At 42.7% G+C, this 20,413-nt stretch overlaps 1 pseudogene; it reads left to right on the forward strand.

Moving 5' to 3' along the window:
- Positions 1-4,890: 4,890 nt before the first annotated feature.
- LOC131508101 (small ribosomal subunit protein uS7-like) lies at positions 4,891-19,963 on the forward strand (annotated as a pseudogene).
- Positions 19,964-20,413: the final 450 nt, after the last annotated feature.

The raw sequence follows: 20,413 nt of genomic DNA on the forward strand, positions 1-20,413 counted from the left end.
AGTAATTTAGGCATATGTACAGATGATATTACATTGGACCAGAAGTAAATTCTGCTACTTATGATAGCATATGGCAATCTTGTATCAGATACTGTACCAAATGGGAATCCACTTCCCAAATGAGGAAACTGAGAATCTCCAAAGTATGCAGATAACACCTGTTCTAGGCTACCTCACAAGGTGGTTGGGACGATGAAATTTGATAGTATAAGCCATATTTTTTGGCCATATTTTTTCCATGTATTTTTTGGCATAGCACTAGTACATGGTAAAGTGCGGTCTCGTTACACATTATAAAACTCTTGAAGGCAGGATCTGTGTCTGTTTTGTTTTTTCCTTCACAACGGCAAATCCAATGCCTGACAATGGTAGGAGCTCAAGGAATGGTTGTTACCTTTACACCAAACCCTAAGAGCCCTTTCCCACACTCAAGAAGACCTATGAGATGAAGATACATATAACCATGTTTTAACTGTCTCCACACTGATAAGGATTACAGTGAGCCAATGTGACTGAAGGAAATAGAAATCTTTAGTCACATACACACTTGTGGTCAAATTTTAGCTCTGCCCATAAAATCCAAGTGTCCTTGAGTAACACGATCTGATTTCAGGTTTAGAAGAGTGCATTAAAACGTGTATATAAAATTCTTTGCATAACCCCTTGCACATAATAGGACATCAGTAATAGTGGAATTCATCGTTTACACAGTTATTTCAAAATTGCTTAATATATGAAAAAAGGATTAATATAAGGCATTGAAATAAGGTATTCATAAATGATGACACAGCCACAAGTATAACTGTATTGGAATTAGTGATTATTTCCTATCTTCCTGACCCAGGATATCTATATTCTTGCATTTGCTATGTAAGTATTGATAGCTTTTATATATTTATCTCAGGCAGCTGAGGAGAAAGATTTATATAACTGTCATAGCCGAAATATAGTCATAGAGATTAAGGAAACTACTTCTAGAATGACCTGACTTCCATTAACCAAGAAAAGCTCAAACAGGAAAGAGAGAAAGCCCTCCTTTTGGGGCGTCCACTTCGTAAAGTAGTGACCTGTGGAAATTCATTCTAGAGACAACAGTTCTGTATTAACTTGTTTCAGGTCTGTCTAAAAATCTGTGTCACCTACATTCTCCCTTGATTTTCCCTTTAGTGAGTCCTCTCCCTTCTCAAAGAGACACAGTACCTACAAAGGGTGGGATACAAGTGCTAAAGGTATTTCGGGTCATGCCTTTGCATGGGGGCAAGCATTGCACTGAAGTCCTCTATACAACATCCAAATCACACTTTTCTAAACAAAACTATTTCTTTCCAGTTACCTTTATGTCTTTGTTGATTTTGTTGGCTGACAATGGAGAGCATTGAGCATTGAGCTGTGAGGACACAAGCATTAGGTCAGAACTCCCGAGGGGGTGACTTTGCCCTGCCTTCAGTGCGGGGACTAGATCTAGTCCCCGGTGCAAATTTTCCTGGAGCATCTCCTGCATTTCTGTCCAGATGAGAGGAGATTTTAATAAAGACCCAAGATTCAGGTGGCCTAGGGGCAAGCGCAGAGATTCTGGAGTCAATGGGCCCCAGCTTTAATCCCAATTTTGCCCATCACTATGTTAATGACTTTGGAAAAGTCACCCAACTTCTGTAAACGATCGGGCCATAACCTTGTTAAGTGGGGGGTGTCTTTGTCTGACTTATTACCAACTCTCTCTAAATTTTGTACTTTTCCTAAAATAGAACAGTGCCAGTTAGCTACTTTTTGACATAGTCAATGAGTAAGTGAACCTCATTTTTTCTCTCCGTGATGTGGATCAATATGTACCCCTTCTGTATAGGAAACAAGAGGGGTGAGAGGTACTGTGTAAGGCACCCTGAACAAGGGAGAAGAAAGAAGGATGCGGCTCTGTGCTAGATGTGAAGCTTGCAAGTTGAAGCAGTGGAGATTCTTCTGGCAGAGCAGTGGATTATAAACTGTAGGCTTAGTGTTCCTCCACATAGCAATGAAACTTCAATTTCATCATCTTTAAAGTGGGGCTAATAATAACAGCTTTATTGCAAGTTAATTATGGTAATTTAAGAAAAAGAGAATTCTGGCAAAGTTACTTGAATTCATGACTATACAAACACGTAGTGAGCTTTCAAAATCATCATCATGCCATGTTTCAAGACTGTCCCAGAAGGCAGTCTCACCCACTGGCTCCCTAAAGGAATTGCCTCCACTAGAGAGGGCACCTGTCCAAACTCACATCACCTTCCTGGGGCTGTCTGCACCCATGACTACTCAATATGACGGTATGAACTGGACTTGGGACCCTTCACTCTCAACTTGGGGCAACTCTGCAGGGTCATCCCAGCCTCAGAAGGTTGGCTCAGGCTTCTGATGGGACTGTGTCACTAACCATCTTCTCCCTCTGCCAAATTCTGCTTCCATCCCTACTTGCCACAGGTGTGGACCCTAACAGCACACCTGATAAAATCTCCTGTATCTAATCTCCACCTCAGTCTGCTTCTTGGGGGATCCAATGTGGGGCATCGTTATACTGCCAAGGTGTCCATCACTTTTACATCAGCCGCCAGCAGAAACCAGGTTTAGAAAATGTAAACCTCAGCCAAGGCCGACGGCATAAGCCACTTACCCTCACATTCTGCTTTCTGGCCTATTTCCTACATCTTTGTACCTTGGGAACTGCCTTCCCTCCTGCTTCCGATCCACAACACAGCACTTAGGCATGATTCTGGACCAACAATGTCCAGAATTTATTTCTGTTCCTGTCCCCACAGTTTGTTTCTATGAATATAATAGAAAAAAAATGTTCATTAATGAAATAGCCGTGTATTCAGTGAGTCGCTATACACAAGTCACTGTTCTAACACGAGCATTCACTTTGATGTATTGTATCAGTGCCCTGTTGGTTAGACTTTCAGGGAGTGCCGGACTGGTATAAATGCATCCATTGCTTTGTTGTCGTATTCCCAGCTTGAAGAATACAACGCAAAGTAATTGCACAGGCACGGCAACATTTCCAAACAATTTCATTAAATTGATGGAAGTTATAAGACCCATCTCGGAGAAGGTCCAAATTCTCCTGTAAAACCGCTGATGGTCCAGAAGGTGGCAGTTAAATCGGTTAACAATTAAAGAAAAGACAAACTCAAAATACCCGATTGCATTTCAAGAGTGAATAATTTGATTATCAAAAAAGCCAGAAGAACACTTGGACAATGAACAAAATAATATATATTTTGCAAAACAGTACTTTCTTTAAGGTCAGGCTATGAAGGACTATTGGAAAGTGAAGGATATAGTGTCCTGATGCCATACGTTTATAATAAAAACCATACACCCACCACCAAAACGATGAAATCCACTTGATCCATTTTTTTTGTTCATTCTAAGAATTAGATCACAATTACATTTTAGCTAATATTGTTAAGTAGAAGATAAAATGAACTGAGGCACCTGGGTGGCTCAGTCGGTTGGGCGTCCGACTTCACCTCAGGTCATGATCTCGCGGTTTGTGAGTTCAAGCCCTGCGACAGCCTCTGTGAGGACAGCTCTGAGCCTGGAGCCTGTTGCAGATTCTGTGTCTCCCTCTCTCTCTGCCCCTCCCCCACTTGTGCTCTGTCTCTATCAAAAATAAATAAATGTAAAAAAAATTTTTTTAGAAGAAGGTAAAATGAACTTATTTTTTTATAATTGTTAAGTTTCATTTGTCATACATTATCCCAGTCTAACTGATTTTTTTTATTTTCTCCAAAATATGTGTCCCATTTTTGTGGATTCACTTTAAGTGGTCTTATCTCAGTATGAAAGTGTCCTGAGATAATGAGGCCTTCCCCGCCCGCTGCCCTGGAGATGACTTCTGACCTCCCTGGAATGTCCCTGTCCCTACTTCACCTGTGGCCCCTACCTTACTTCTATTTATGGACTCCGTGCACCTTTCCACCTGGGTACACAGCATCCTAAGAACCCCAGACCCTGACTATCAATGCTCCTCTCAGCAAATGAAGCTGGGCACCAAGATCTAGATCTCCCCTTTTTAGAATAAGCAAAGGACATCATTATTTTCATAAACATGAATAAATTGCAGAAGTATATCATTGAAATACACACACATAGGTACCCTCATGTATATACATGTACCTGCCTACCTATGTGTACACATGTATGTATATACATAAAAAACCAAACATCACTGCTATTTTTAACATGTAAGAATTTGTCATAGAGATGCATTCGCATGGGTATGTGAAAATGTTATAGCTTACAAATTTAATGAATGTAATCAAAGTGGTTTTACTTCCCCCAAATCCTGGGCTTTACATAACAAGACTAAATGACTATAGTAACTGTGGGAACGTGGGAGTTACCAGAGTTGGCTAGAAAAATATTCTGCCAGCAAGATCTTGCTTGCATGACAAACAACCAGAACATCCATCAAATTAAAATCATGTTTGAAGCGAAATCCTATTTGCATGACAAACAACAGAGCATCCGTCAGAACAAACACCAGTGTTTAGGACTTGGTAAAAATTCCGCAGGAAGAAAAAGCAGCAAAGGACAACGAGTACCAAATTAGGGCTGAAAAATGGAAGCCAGAGGCACAAGACTTTTGCAAAGAACGAGCCCTGTCTACAAGTTTCAGCAAAAAGCACCCAAAAGAGGTTTTGTTTCTTTTTTATTATTATTATTACTTTTTATAAAATGAGGACAAAGTCCACCCAAAAAGAGAGAGGGAAAGAAAGGTGAGGGAGAGAGAAAGAGAGGAGGTGGGAGGGAGAGAGAAAGCGAAAGACGAAAGGTGGAAGAGGAGAGAGAGAGAGAGAGAGAGAGAGAGAGAGAGAGAGAGATGTTCTTCTTTCCATGGAAAGAGAATGGAACATGAAGGCATGGGGTCTGAAGGGAGATAATCACGCAGCCCAGCAGCCAGCAGCTAAAGGGTTTGGCAGACTGCAAGAGCAGGTGTGCTTGGCTGTAAAACAAGCATTGCCTGCCAGGCCCTGGCATCTTCCCAGACTCATGTGTACCACACAGGCATATGGGGCATAAATAGCGACAGGACAGGAAATGCAAGGCTAGAATCAGGGCGGGAAGCAGAACCCAGCCTTCTAGCACATCCTCAGGCTCTCTCGGACCCTCTCCTCCGAGTGCACTTCATCCACACCTGCGCTCAATTTGAGGGCGTGTTGTTTATTGTCCCGGTGAGAATGTGAGCTCTAGATTCGTGCAGAAGGGAGCCCATTATTCACCAGCTCTATGGCATTGGTCGTATTGGGTCTCGGTGTTCTCATCTAAAAATGAGAGCCAGGATAGATTTCTGAGAGAATTGGAAGAAAGAAAGATGTGCGATGTGCGAGCATGCGCGGTACGCCTTGCTGAGCACCTGGCAGGCCACGCCCCTTCCCTCCGTTATTGTGGGGACACTTTTCCCTCCTCTGTCTAGGAAGGGTCATGGCTGCTGAAGTTAGAGCCCACCCCATCTTGTAAAAAAAAAAAAAAAAAAGACCCCCGAACTGCATTTCCTTCTTCTTACCTATGAAGTTAGTGTTTATTACTGGGAGGCAGGTGGAGTGAAGAATTCTGCACGAGGGGCTTGGAACCAGGAGCCAGGAGAGCTGGAAATTACTTGTTTATGCCCTTGGGCACTAACATAACCTTGGAGAGATGCCATGACCGTACTTGAGCATCCTCAACTCTGTTTTGGGGATTCTCCAGAGATCGAGAACTGGTTTTACTATATGCTGTATAACTATAATATATAATATATGTTCTGTAACTAGATTTTTGAACTGCATGGGTTTTGTTGTTTTGATAAATACAGTACAATACTAATCATGTATTTTCCCTTTCCTATGATTTTCATGATAACATTTTCTTTTCTCTAGTTTACTTTACCGTAAGGATACTGCACATAATACATACAACACACAAAACATGTGTTAACTGTTTCGGTTATCGGAACAGCTTCTGGTCAACAGTTGGCCAATAGTAGTTAAGTTTTTCAGGAGTCAAAAGTTATTATATAACTATAGTAATATAGCGATTAATTTATATTCATATATGATTAATCATGAATGTACAATTTAAGTAATGATTAACACACAATTATATACCTTAATATAATTATTTTAAGACAGGTATATAAGTATAATTTTTCTAGTACATTACAGTTATATGGCTTCATTCCATGATTATAGTATATATTATATACAAGTATATATATATATATATATATATCATTATATATGTAACTAGAATGTAATTATCTGTATATAATTATGATGAGATATATATTTTTTGTGTGTGTTACATATAGATACATATTGTAAAGAATTGGTTCACGTAAGATGGTGGCTGAGAAGTCCCGAGATCTGCAGTCAGCAAGCTGGAGACTGACAATTCAGGAGACTGAGTTCTAGTTCAAGCCTGGAGGCCTGAGAAACAGGAAAGCCAATGGTGTAAGTTCTAGTCCAAAGGCCAACAGGCTTGAGAACCAAAAATGGATATTTTGGGGCGCCTGGGTGGCGCAGTCGGTTAAGCGTCCGACTTCAGCCAGGTCACGATCTCGCGGTCCGTGAGTTCGAGCCCCGCGTCAGGCTCTGGGCTGATGGCTCAGAGCCTGGAGCCTGTTTCCGATTCTGTGTCTCCCTCTCTCTCTGCCCCTCCCCCGTTCATGCTATGTCTCTCTCTGTCCCAAAAAAAAAAAAAAAAAAAAAAAAAAAAAGGATATTTTAGTTCAAGTCCAAAAGCAGGAAAAAAACTGATGTCCCATCTCCAAGGAGAGTCAAGTGGACTTACCTGGAACTTCGAGGTCAATCTTTTCCTTCTATTTAGGCTTTCAACTGATTAGCTGCGGCCCACCCACACTGGGAGGGCAATCTGCTTCCCTCAGTTACTGATCCAAATGTTAATCTCATCCAAAAACACCCTCACAGACACACCCAGAATAGCCTTCGATTACGTGTTTGGGCACCGTGTGGCCCACTCAAGTTGGCACACGGAATTAACCATCACATCAACCATACCTTTCTTGAAAAGAAAGGAGGAGGAGAAGGGTAAGTACAGCCCAGAAATACAGAATTGAAAACTCAAGAAATCCAGGTTTCTTCATATCTAGCATCTTCCAGGAAACAAGATGAAATAGCTAGATTCTATGAATTTTAGGAGACACGGAGGAAGATGGTACCTTATCACATCATGAAGAAAACGCATGATTTCTAAGGAGAATGAAATCCTTAATAATGCATAGAAATAGCGTTACTATTTAAATATGCATCTACCATGAGCCAGGCATCTTACATGCATTATCTTACTACTCCTCACATTAACCCTCAGAGCTGGGCTTCATTAAGACCATATCAGGTAGGGGCAGAGGCTGAGAGGGGTTAAGTAACATGTCCAAGGTCATTTAGCTAGTCGGTGACAATGCTGGGATTTTCTTATCCCCAAACTTCTGCTCCTTCTAAATTGTCCTTTTGGTCTCTGCTGGACACACTGTGCCCTGGTGCCTAGGACATTGCCTGGCATGTAGCAGGGGCCCAACAACTATCTGCGGAATGAATAATGAGAGACGCCCAGACAACCTGCCTTCTCCTGCCGTTGTTTTTACCAGACCTCTCTCACCAGAAAGCCTGGTGGACCCCACCCACCTATCCACATTGCCCTGTTCCTGAGTCAATCAGTCCTAAATAGAGAAAGAAGACAATTCTTCACCTCCACTGCTTCAGATGAGGAGGAATGAATACTTCCTTTCCACAGATTGTGTTTTCTCTATGATAGAAAAGGACCCTGGACATTTTAGTGCCTCAAATTCATCTCCCCGTCGAGCACTACAAAATCATCCACACACGTTCTCTGGTGCTCCTTTCTGAAGAAGCACACCACACACTATCAGGCACTCGGATCCACGATACACAGTAACGATGTGCCATCACGTGGGTCTGATTTTGCGTTCTGATCCGATTTGGCCACTTTGGGCTTATGAATCAGGGCAAAGAAACCACATTTTTAGCGTGTTTCCCCTTGTATAAATTTTGTATGATTTTCCCCGGCATGTAGGGATGCTGTGGGCATTTAATGTGCTAATTCAGACAAAGTACTTAGCACAGTACCTGGCTTATGGGTAAGGAGGATGAAGGATGACGTATTAGGTATTATCACTGCCCAACCTCAACCTCCAGTTTTATTCTACAGCAGACTGTGTGTCCCAATGGAGAGAAATCCCCAATGCTAATACATTCCGAAATGCTACCTGAGTCGGGTACGGTTTCTGGCCTCTGCACTAGAATGGCTGCCCTTGCCAGGGCCCATTTCCCCAGTTGAGTTGGTTTTCCCCACCTGATCCTCCTCTTCGTGGCTTCTTACGCTCCGTGATGCAACAAAGTACTCAACTCCTGTGGCTCCCCCAACTCACTGCCCACACCGTCTGCCAGCCTTCGAAGCCGTCTTCTCCAAATTTAAAGATGTGTCGCTTTCTCTTTTAAAAAGTTCCCTTTTATTTGGATTAACAGCCCCATCGTCCTGTTTGCCACTTCCGAAGTGATTCCAATAAATAGAAACCAGAACATTTGGAAATTGCCTCGAGCCCTCTCTATGCTAGTCTCACTTGGAAATCTCCAGCAGCTGCGTGTTTTCCTAACGACCTTCAGTTGCTCAGAGAATGTATAATTCATTCCCCACCTATCTTCACTAATCCCACTTTCCTAAAATAAATATTAACTGAACTTATCTGCTAAAACAAGCCCAAATCAAGTCTCTTATCAAATGAACTCAGAGGCAGAACAAAAAGCTGAGAATCTGGTGGAGAGGTAATTGTCTTTATTGGGAAGGCAGATCTAAAACTCCCTCTGGCCTGCCGTTGCATTCAATCCTGTTCGGCAAACCTTTATTGAACACTCTCTATGCAGGCAGCAACAGGGCTGGAGAGCACAGAAAATTGGATTCAGAGTTAGAAGGCCTGATATCAGAGGAATTGGATCCGAATTCCATCTTTACTCTTGACCAATTGTGAACATCATGAAAATCGCTCTGAGGCTCATTTGCGGTAGAATAGTAACACGATTCCTATTACCGGAATCCCTCAACACCTCTCCCCACCTCCTAACACACACAACTTTCAGCAAAGTCTCCCTGGATTTGTCGGGGATAAGACAGTGAGTGTCTTGTCAAATATTAGAAAAAAATATTGACTTCCTGATGCATGGATGGATCATGGGAGTAGAAGTTGCAATATCTCTAGCTCAATTCAAAGGAGAAAGTTATTTGTTTTATTTCATGAAAATTTATAAATCCCGTTGCCCATGAAAATACCTTTCCCAATCCAATTCTATTTAAGCCCCGTGCAGTCCTAGTATCCTTATCCTAACAGCACCTTTGCTTGCTGCTAGCATGGGAGATTGAGGAATAATCTAGAAATGTGTCTTGAACCTTCATTGCGGAGGCTGTTGTTCCCAAAGGCCTTATCTGACGATGTCACTTTTTTTTTGAGCTCTTGGATGGGACCATCCTTGGAAGCCTCTCTCCTTCTGGATTAGACTGGTCATCATAGCACCGGGGATGCTGGGTTGGGTCCAAATATGACCCATCATCTAGCATCAATAGGTGAGGGGACCACAGGATCCCATAGATGAAACATAGCAAATAACCAGATTTGTGCTACCAAGCAGCATCTACGAAAGGCAATTTTAAAATCTCCTATCAGAAAAGGGTGTTGTCTCAATGGATAATGGATTCTTTCTGAGAAACAAAATAGGAGATGGAAGTAAAGGTTTACGACAAATGCTGATTTTTACTTCCAAACTGGCTTCACGATATTGCTCCAAAATCTTGGGTTCCCACTCTTTCCCCCTCTCCAATAAAATCCCCTCCTGCTTCTTTCCCAGGGGTGCAATGATGGACTGAGCAATGGTGTTGAAAGCGCCGGGTAGACTATTGAATCCTGAACGTGCCACAGGTCGTCACCATTCTGAGCCACTGGGATAGGTGCTCTGAGGGGCAAGCAGATGAAAATCTCATGAGCCCCAACACTCTTGAGCGCACAGCCCAGGGAGAACTATTCATAGACTCCCCAGTAAGAGAGTCCACTGAGGGCTGGGCAAGAGGAAGTGTAGTGAGCCAAACAAGCACACGTTTAGGAACGCCCTTTGCTCTTAAAAGAACGTCAAGGCCAAATGGGGCAATTACAGAGAAAGGGTTACAATTGCCCAAGAAATCTTCAAGGAAAATAATTCCTTGTCCTCTGAGGGGACCTTCCAGTGCACCCTCAGGAAAGCATCCTTAAACCCGCATGGACCTAATGAGGTAGGCCAGTTATCAAACACACAAAAAACTCCGCTCTAATTTCTGAGAGAGCTCTCTAACCCACACGCCTTCTTTGAGTTCAAATCAAGAAATTAAATATTCTTTTTTTTTTTTTTTTTTTGCACCAGCCTGTGTTCCTGTCTTTAATTTACAGAGCCAGGGACAGAAAAGGGAAGACAGGGGCATGCTAATGAGGTTATTTCTCTTGTTGACATTTGCCTACTAGTATTTCTTTTCAAAAGAAGGATATGAACTAGAAACACAGCTCATTGTTCTAAACACCTTGAGAGTAAGATGACTTAGTAGAAATATAGTAGGAGGGAAAAAAGGCTGGAGAAAAAAACACGAAGTTTCATCCCATGTACCTCTCGCGGTACAAATGTTTTCCCCTCCGTCATTTGCTATCAATTTTTTTTTTTTTTTTACATTGCTTGCTACATGAAAATGTGTTACCATAAAAAATACTCTCCAAAAGAGTTTTCAGTGGGGAATTGGACCATACATGTGTGGCCACTTGGATTCTAAATTGAGGACACTGATGTGTGAAGGTTTATTCCTGGCATCTTGTAATGAACAAGAACCAAAAAAGACAAGGACGTAGGAAGGTTTTATCCAAGCTCATTGGAAGTTTTCACAGGGTCTCAGTCTCATGTTGTGACTTCAGCGGAACTAAACGCGAGAGCCAGAAGACACAGTGAATTCAGCCACATGCCCTGTCCTTTCTCCCTCCCCTGTTCCTTTCTCTGGAGATAGAAACTATTTTTTTTCTTAAGCCCTTGTCATGATTGCAGCTTCCTGAAGGCTGTCTCTGTCTATCCCCCTGCTACCCTTTGAGCACAAGAGAGATACCATAGCTACTACTCTGTCAGTCCAAATTCGAGAAATCAAAGTCCTCCAAATAAGCAAACAGCGAAAGCTACCGATTTAAATTCCACCTACAGAAGCCATTTATTTCGTCCACTTTTCCCCCATTTGTTTATTTTGTTGTTCTAGACATCTGTGGGGGATCACACTTGTCCTGGGAATTTCAAGTTGGCCTTCTACTGCCTGAATGTCGCATTCCTGTGCATTCCACCAGGGCCGATGGATACAAAGTCACAACAAAATGGAAACTATTACCTTGAGCCAAGCTAGCCCTTGGGAAGTCCTTAACTTGAAAGTTTTCATTCCGCGCAAATGTTCAGTCAAGGACAAAGTGCTGAGAAGATGGCCTTCTAGAAAGCATGACTTGGAGGAGACAGGCTGCGCTGTGTGCTGAAGTCAGCGAACTCAGGCTGGAAACCAGTCACACTTGGTAGTGAGAGTCAGTTGAACGCACCTCTTCTGATTCTCCTCTGCCGTGGATGCTGGATAGCAGCTTAAAATTTGCCGCGGGGGAGTATTTACATCCCTGAAATCAGCAAACGCTACAAATCTAAGGGTAATGTTTTTCTGTTTCATTTTGTCCCAGAGAGGCAGTTGATAAACTTTTTTCTAGCACAGCACTAACTACAGGCCTGTGAAAGGTCAATGTTTCAAAGAGCCCGTCTGGATCCGAAATGCCTTAAAAGGAAGGCCTCTCATTTCTGCGATTTCTCAAGGAAGTGCCAGCAAGAAATGAAAATCTGTCTCTGTGACTTTTTCTTTCAGTGCTTTAAAATAACCCACACCAGGGGCACCCGAGTGGCTCCGTCGGTTGAGCGTCCTAGTTCAGCTCAGGTCATGATCTCACAGCTCGTGGGTTCGACCTCCGCATCGGGCTCTGTGCGGACAGCTCAGAGCCTGGAGCCTGCTTTGGATTCTGTGTCTCCCTCTTTCCCTGCCCCTAGCCCATTTGCATTCTATCTCTGCCTCTCTCAAAAATAAATAAACATTAGAAATATTCTTTTTTAAATAACCCACACCGGAGCTCCGGCCAGTGACTTCCTGCCCTCCCCTTGTGTTGTGCGTGACTTGAAAGTCCTTCCATTGCTCAGGCCATGCAGTTTTTACACCTGTATTGTGTTATATAAGCCAGCCTGTCTAGTTCTGGAACCATCCTGTAAATATGTCAGCTTAGATTTTCCTTTTCTTCTGCTTCACCCTCAGGCAGTAACTTTCATTCCCTTCCAAACAAATCCTTCCTGCAGTGGTTTGCTCCCCTGCCTCCACTTTCTCATGTTCCATCACTTTTCACTGCCCGCCACCCACCTGCTGTGCCCTCAGCTCAAGAGCTCCAGTGCCGGTCAGCAATGTAGGCTCCTGGCTGCTACACACCCCTTCTCTCTCCCTCTGAGCATGTGCCCCTGTCAGCAGAGCCGTGTCCCTAAAACGCCTCCCTCGGCTGCCACAGCTACTCCAGATCATGGGACTCAGGCTTCATCTCTTCTGTCTCTTCTGTCTTCTGTCTTCTGTCTTCTGTCTCTTCTTGGTGGGATTGTTCTCCTCCTACAGGCAGGGCTTTTGAGGAGTCTGAGGTGGGTACAAGCCATTGGGTCCACACAGGGCTTGGAACCCTTTTTACAGCCATCGCTATTTTATTGTGTTGTTACATATGTAAATATGGCATTTCCTCTAGTAGAATAGACAGGCCTTAAGAGCCAAGAGGGGGCCTTATTGATTACCTGGATTCTTTACAGATGCTTTTTAGGTGACAAGTGTTAGGCAGAAAATGGACTTCCATAGCTGGACCTCCCCAATGTCCTAAGTTATCTGATATAAACACAGGAAGGACAGTTGTTCTCAAGCAAGGGTGATTGGTCCCTTACACATTTGGTAAAGTCTGGAGGGTTTTTTTGTTTTTGTTTTTGTTTTTTTCATTTTTACAGCAGTGAGGGCATGCTACTCGCTACAGGTGGTTAGACAACATGCATCCAGCTAAATGTTCTATAGTGCATAGTACGATTCCCACAAAAAGGAATCATCAGACCCAAAATTTCAATAGTGCTGAGGTTGAGAACCCCTGACTTATAGTGTGACCATCCTAATGCTGTTCACCAACTAATGGGGTAAGAGTTGGGTTGTGGGTCTGGTCACACTTGCTTAACCACCCAATAACTGAGTGTCATAAGGGTTGCTGCACCCATCTGCTTATCCGAACCTGGCAACAGGATGGCCCCCTCCTGGCTTTCCACAAGGTCTTTGTTCTGACCCTCAGTCGCCACTGAATACACAGCAGAGCCCCTCACTTTCAATCCTTGGATGTATCTCTAACACGCAATAAACAAGCCATAGCATCAGGATGATCTGTGTGTGAGTCTCAGCAACCTGCATCGTTCACAAGCACGTCACATATTCAAAAACTTACACTTGACAATCACGAGTTCGGGGAAAGTGTAAGTTAGTGGCTAGAAGCTCAGAGACCCAAGGTCAGAGGACAGTTATGCTCATGATAACTTGAGTGTTGAGTCTTTGCTAATCTTCACTCCGTTTTCTAGTCTGTAAAATGAGGACATAAGTGAGACACCCCTCATGGAGTTTGACAACTATCTGATGATGCAACCACAGTGTTGAGAAAAACGCCCCGCAGTTAGTAACCACTTAGCAAATAGGCGGTGTCAGTAAAACAACATTAGATTCTTTATGGGTAGGAAAAAAAGAGAAGCCGGGTGTTTCTGAATATTAGGGGGATTATGGATTATCATCAAATTAATAACCTACTTTCTATAAGTAACTCCTTCGATCTTTATTGTGTTGAATTGAAGTGAACTGATTTCAGTAAGATGCACGTGTATCCCATCGTTTGTTACCGAGCAACAATTCAAATAGAATAGAATGTTTGAAAGGAATAATTCATGGAGCTTGCAAACAGTGAGGAAAGGGGGGGGGGAAGAATACAGTACATAGAATACAAGATGCATTGCCGTGAGCCAAGTCTTGAATATCTTCTATTTTTCTACATTAGTTTGTGCCTCAAGGGTCCAAGGCGTCTTGCTAATCTGATGACTCTCCACAACATCCTGGTATTATCATTCCAATTTTTTTTTTCAACCTGAGTAAACTGAACTGCAGAAAAATTGAGTGATTTGCTCAAGGTCACACAGAAGAGAAGCCCAGAATAGAACTGCATCTGCTGGTTTCCCGTTCAGCCAGGACCCTTCCCAATACACCTTACTTGAAGCAGTCTGGTGAGAGTGGAGAATGGCTTTGCTATTCTTAAACCACCAGCACCTTTTTTTTTTTTTTTCCTGAGTAATACTCTTGGCAAACTTGTTTATTTTCTAGAGTGAGAGATATTTCTGAAAATAGAGCCTCTAGGCAAAGTTGATTGTCATTCTAAAAAGAATAGTCAGTCTCAAAGCAGCAAATTAATTTGTTAAAAATGTGGGTTTGGGGACTGTAATCAAAGAGGAAGATCCTATACCAATGTCAAGAATCTGGAAAGATGGAGAAATTGAATGAAAGATATTGACTATCAAAGGAAGAGTTTTGCAAAGGCTCAAAAACGTGGATTCAGAGTAATAGCAGGCGTTTAGCAATGAGCTTGAGTTCTTGCCAAGAAATGTGGTGCACCTTGGCACCTTTCCCTGACCTCACAATCCTGCAGGCAACTCATTTCCTCCAGCCAAATCGATGGCTTTCTAATAGCTGAGCGTCCCACTCTGAATCACTTGCAAACCACTAAGATACACTTTCACTGTTTATTTTCTAACTTGAGACGGAGAAGAGCAAGGTCAGTTGATTCTTTCAATGATTGCTCTTAAAATAAAAACTCTCACTGTCATCTTTTGGACTTTTGAAAACCAATGCCCAATAACACAGCCATTTTAGCCAATTCAGTTGTTCATGACCATAGTTTTCCATAACTTTACTATCTCCGTCTATAGCATATGTATTTAATGCACTGGCATTATTAATGACATGTGCTTTCACATTTGTCAAGGATGGTGCCTTGTGCCTACTGTGTACTCAGCTAACATTGGAAACAAAAAAAAATATACAAAGATAATAAATGATTCCATTTAATTAAGGCTTATTTTTCATGTGAGATAGAGCCCTCCTATTAGAAGAATAAGTGTATATTGATCCTATGATGATGTGGAGAAAAGGCTTACTGGTGGGAAAGGTGCATGTCCAGGAGCTGTAGAAAATAAAATTGAATGGGTGTGTCAATTAGGCAGAGAACATAGGCTTCATGTCGGGTGGGCATAATAGTGTGGACAGTATGAGCCAAAGAGTGGAGGGATTCCAACCACAAGATGAAAGCTCTAGAATGAATAAGTTCTAGGAGGCAATACATTTGCTACCTGCATTCCACTTGGTAACCAACATGCTCATAAGAAGCTGCATCAATGTCACTACTACCACCATCATCATCACCACCATCACCATCATCATCATCACCATCACCACCATCATCACCATCATCATCACCATCACCATCATCACCATCACCATCATTATCACCACCATCATCATCACCACCATCATCACCATCATCACCATCATCACCATCACCATCATCATCACCACCATCATCACCACCATCATCACCATCATCATCATCACCATCACCACCATCATCATCACCATCATCACCATCACCATCATCATCATCATTGACATCCTCTCTTATGACTACAAGTCAAAGAAAGAAATTCATCAAAGTCTGGAAGCCAGAATATAAATATTAATATAAATATTATTGTTAATCATTACTGTTAGAATACTCAGGTTCTTTTAGTGTTTATCTGAAGCTACTTTACATTTTTACACTAACTGAAACAAGATTGCTTAGTTTCTCAGGACTGGAAGAATTATAAAGCATATGGCAGAGAATTCACTTTTGTTGGTCCATATCCAGAGTTTTGTACTCATGCTGTACCTTATTTGAATATAATGAATCAACAGACAGAGGCTAGAGGCTAGATTAGATTGCTGACTGACTGTCAAGGCAATGGAGAAGTATGTGGTGAAACCAGCTTATATCTCTCTTGTAATTATGTCGTCTTTACCTTCATTCTGTTTGAAATGAAAGATGCTTCTTCTAGATGCTTGCCCCTTTGGAAAAGTGGCCTGAAAAATACAACATATTTCTTCCTCAAACTCCAAATTCTATTTCAGATGTTAGATGCTAGTTGCTAAGGGAACCATTACAGGGCAATTATCATTAAAACAGTCTGAAACTAGATACCTGAAGGAGGGGATTGTTCTCTGGTCTTTTAAGTGCAATGGTTGGGCAAACCCTTTCTCCCATTAGTAAAGCCCGTTCACCGACAGACTACTTTTCCTTTTCACCCACTTCCTGGGAAAAGAGTGAAAGAAATTGTATTAAATCCTTGGAGAAGAGAAGACTCATATATGGATGAATGTTGAAATCAGATTGAACCCAGACTCATGATAGCTGTGCTATAAGGAAATTGTATTTAAACTTGGGAAACGACTTTTTTTTCTTCTACCTTTTTTATAAATAGGAGTATAAATTGCATACAATAAAATGCAGATTTTATGTACATTTTGATGAGTTTTGACCAACGTATACCTTTGTTCAAACGCCACCCCCCAAATGATACAGAACATTTTCATCTTTCCGCAAAGTACCCCCCTTATACCACATTCCAGGCATTTCTTCTCCCTGGACACAACTATGCTGGTACCAGTCACCATAATTTAGTGTCTCCTATCCTGGAACTTCATATTAATGGAATAACATTATACTTAATCTTATTTTCTGGCCTCTATTGCCCAAATGTAAGGTTTATAAGATTAATCCATGGTATTCTATTTACCAATAGTCCTTTCCTTTTTATGGCTGAGTTGTATTCCACTGAATGAATAAAGCTGTTATGAGTGTTCTTTTAGATATCTGTCTGTGGGCAGGTATTTTCATTCCAACTTTAGTGTTGCTAGTCACAAATTTGACTTACTAACTCTATATAGAAGAAGCCACCGTGGGAGTAGATTGTTCTGAATAGAAGGGCCTTTTATGCAGTTTTAGCTCTTTGGTCATCTCAGCCCAGGGTTGTGAACCCACTGTCTACCACCATCACCCATCCCCAACCTTCAATACCCATTGAAAATATTCTCATATTCCGTATGTCTTGAATATCACAGCCAAACAGTGTAATAAAGTCAAGACCCCTTCCACATTCCCATTCTCACTTAAATAATTGGGACTTCCTTCTAACATGTCAACACCTTGTAGCTCGAGAGGAGACGCACAGTAGCTATGCCTCTGTTTAGATTGAAAAGCAGCCTGGGGTGCATGGGTGACTCAGTCGGTTAAGTGTCTGACTCTTGGTTTCAGCTCAGGTCATCGTCTCACTGTTCCTGAGAGCGAGCCCCCATCTGGATCGCTTGGGGTTCTCTCTCTGTTCCTCTCACTCTCAAAATAAGTAAATAAACATTAAAAAACCCAGCAGTCTAACATTTTCAGAGTAATTGCTTCAGAAACTCACCTGACCAACCCACAAGCCCCCTCGGGTAGTCACTTTGAATGCATGCGTTACCACTTTGCATGAATTTTGCATGCATAGTGAAAAATAAGTCAGGTTTCAACAATGCACTTTCTTTTTTTATATATTAAATATAATGTGTTGTCAAACTGATTTCCATACAACACCCAGTGCTCATCCCAACAAGTGCCTGCCTCAATGCCCGTCATCCACTTTCCCGTCTTCTCCACCCCCCATCAGCCCTCAGTTTGTTCTCCGTATTTAAGAGTCTCTTATGGTTTGCTTCCTTCCCTGTCTGTAACTTTAACTTTTATTTCCCTTCCCCTCCTCCCTGGTCTTCTGTTAAGTTTCTCAGGATCCACATATGAGTGAAAACAAATGATATCTGTCTTTCTTTGCCTGACTTATTTCACTTAGCATCACACTCTCCAGTTCTATCCACGTTGCTACAAATGGCCAGATTTCACTCTCTCATTGCCAAGTAGTATTCCATTGTGTATATAAACCACAATTTCTTTACCCATTCATCAGCTGATGGACATTGAGGCTCTTTCCATAATTTGGCTATTGTTGAAAGCACTGCTATAAACATTGGGGTACAAGTGCCCCTACGCATCAGCACTCCTGTATCCCTTGGGTAAATTCCTAGCAGTGCTATTCCTGGGTCATAGGGTAGATCTATTTTTAATTTTTTGAGGAACCTCCACACTGCTTTCCAGAGCGGCTGCACCAGTTTGCGTTCCCACCTACAGTGCAAGAGGGTTCCCGTTTCTCCACATCCTCGCCAGCACCTATAGTCTCCTGATTTGTTCATTTTAGCCACTCTGACCAGCATGAGGTGGTATCTCAGTGTGGTCTTGATTTTTATTTCCCTGATGAGGAGTGACGTTGAACATCTTTTCATGAACAATGCACTTTCTAGGAGGACTTTTAGTGCCTCCTACGTTTTCTGAGCTATAGGAAAGGATATGTTAATAAGACCATATTTAAAATTCACCCCAGTGGTGCTTCAACATCCTTTCTGAGAAAGATGTACTGAGATGTTTGCTATAATCCATGCTAAGACCTTTCTAACACTTTAAGGACTGTGTTACAGCGGAGAATGCTTTATTAGAAAACGGTGGTCTGGCTGTGGGATCCCTGGAGCGTTTGCTTTAGCCCACGGGGTAGTGAGCCTGTTATCCGTGCTTTGATTCTGGCACACACAGGTTATGCCTGAAGCTCTCACACATTTCCAATGCTTCTAAGAGGTGACACATCTCTAGGTGATTTAATCCCATCAACTGATTCTTTGTTTTTTCTTTTGGAGATGAGCTGATGTGCAGGGGACACCATTTAAACACGAGTGCTTCCAACTCCTGATTTTTAGGGGGGAGGGGCGGTTTCTTCTCAAGGTTATATGATTTCCCAACCGCTTTCTTTTGGACTCTGTTAGCCAAATAGGCATTAAATACCATGCCCATTTTACAGATGGTAAGAATGGAGCAGGTTAAGTGGCTTTTGCCCGTAGGGGCGTGTGTATGGTGTGCCTGGAACCATTGTGATCCCCAGCCACGCCTTCAAGGTGACCGAGTGGGAGATGGTGCAACCTGCATCACAGAGACCCCTGACATCAAACCCCTGGGGAAGTGGAGCACCAGTGACGTGCAGATGAGTGCCGTTTCCTTGAAGGATTACATTGCGGTGAAGCAGAATGTGCCAAGTACTTGTCCCGCAGCACAGGGCACTATGCGGCCAAATGCTTCTGAAAAGCCTGGCGCCCTGCTGTGGAGAGCCTCACCAACTCGATGACGTTGCACGGCCATAACAACGGCAAGCAGCTCATGACCACGCCCATTGCCAAGTGTACCTTGGAGATCATCTATCTGCTCACCGGTGAGAAACCACACATCACCCCCCTGACCGCACAGGTCCTGGTGCATGTGATTATTCACAGGTTCCGGGAGGACTCAACCCGAACTGGGCGAACCAGAACAGTGAAGCATCAGGCCACCGATGTGTCCCCACTACGCCGTGGGAATCAGGCCATCTGACTGCTGTGCACAGGTGACCATGGGGCCGCCCTCTGGGACATCAAGACCATTGCTGAGTATCCAGCAGATGAGCTCATCAGTCAAGCCCAGGGTTCTTCCAATTCCTATGCTATCAAGAAGCACGAGCTGGCAAGTGTACTCAGGTCCAACCATTGGTCCCCTGGCTGTGGCCCCAATAAACCTAACTGCCCACCCCAGTCTGGGTGGAAGCAAAACCTCGTCTCTGTTCTGAGAGAAATCCCTGAAGTAATTGTAAATTTTTGTAAATGAAAGACAAGTGGATACTTACTGTAGGGGAGGGGCTTGGCAAGGTAGCCCCTCCAAATCCCCCTAAATGTACCCAGCTAGCACTGAAGGATGGGGGAGAGTCAGTAAATCTGCACACGAATGAAGAAACCTGAGAGGAAAAGGATCCAGATTCTGAATGCTTTCTCTTTCAGGGGCCAGTATTTGACAGCGTGCCTGGTGAATCAGGATGGTGGGAACTGAAGGTCGTGAGGCACGAAGAACACCAAAGAGGAAAACGTTATGGCGGAAGAAGGGGTTCACCAACAAATCTGAAAACACCCAAAAACTTAACTCACAAAATCCACTAGAAAAAAATGCAAATCATGTACATAGTTTTAATGTTCTAGTTACTACCTTTAAAAAAATTAAAGGACAGGCACCTGGGTGTCTCAGTCAGTTAAGCAAAAGACTTCAGGCCAGGTCATGATAGCA

Source organism: Neofelis nebulosa, chromosome 3, assembly GCF_028018385.1.
Source record: "Neofelis nebulosa isolate mNeoNeb1 chromosome 3, mNeoNeb1.pri, whole genome shotgun sequence".
Lineage (NCBI taxonomy): Eukaryota > Metazoa > Chordata > Mammalia > Carnivora > Felidae > Neofelis > Neofelis nebulosa.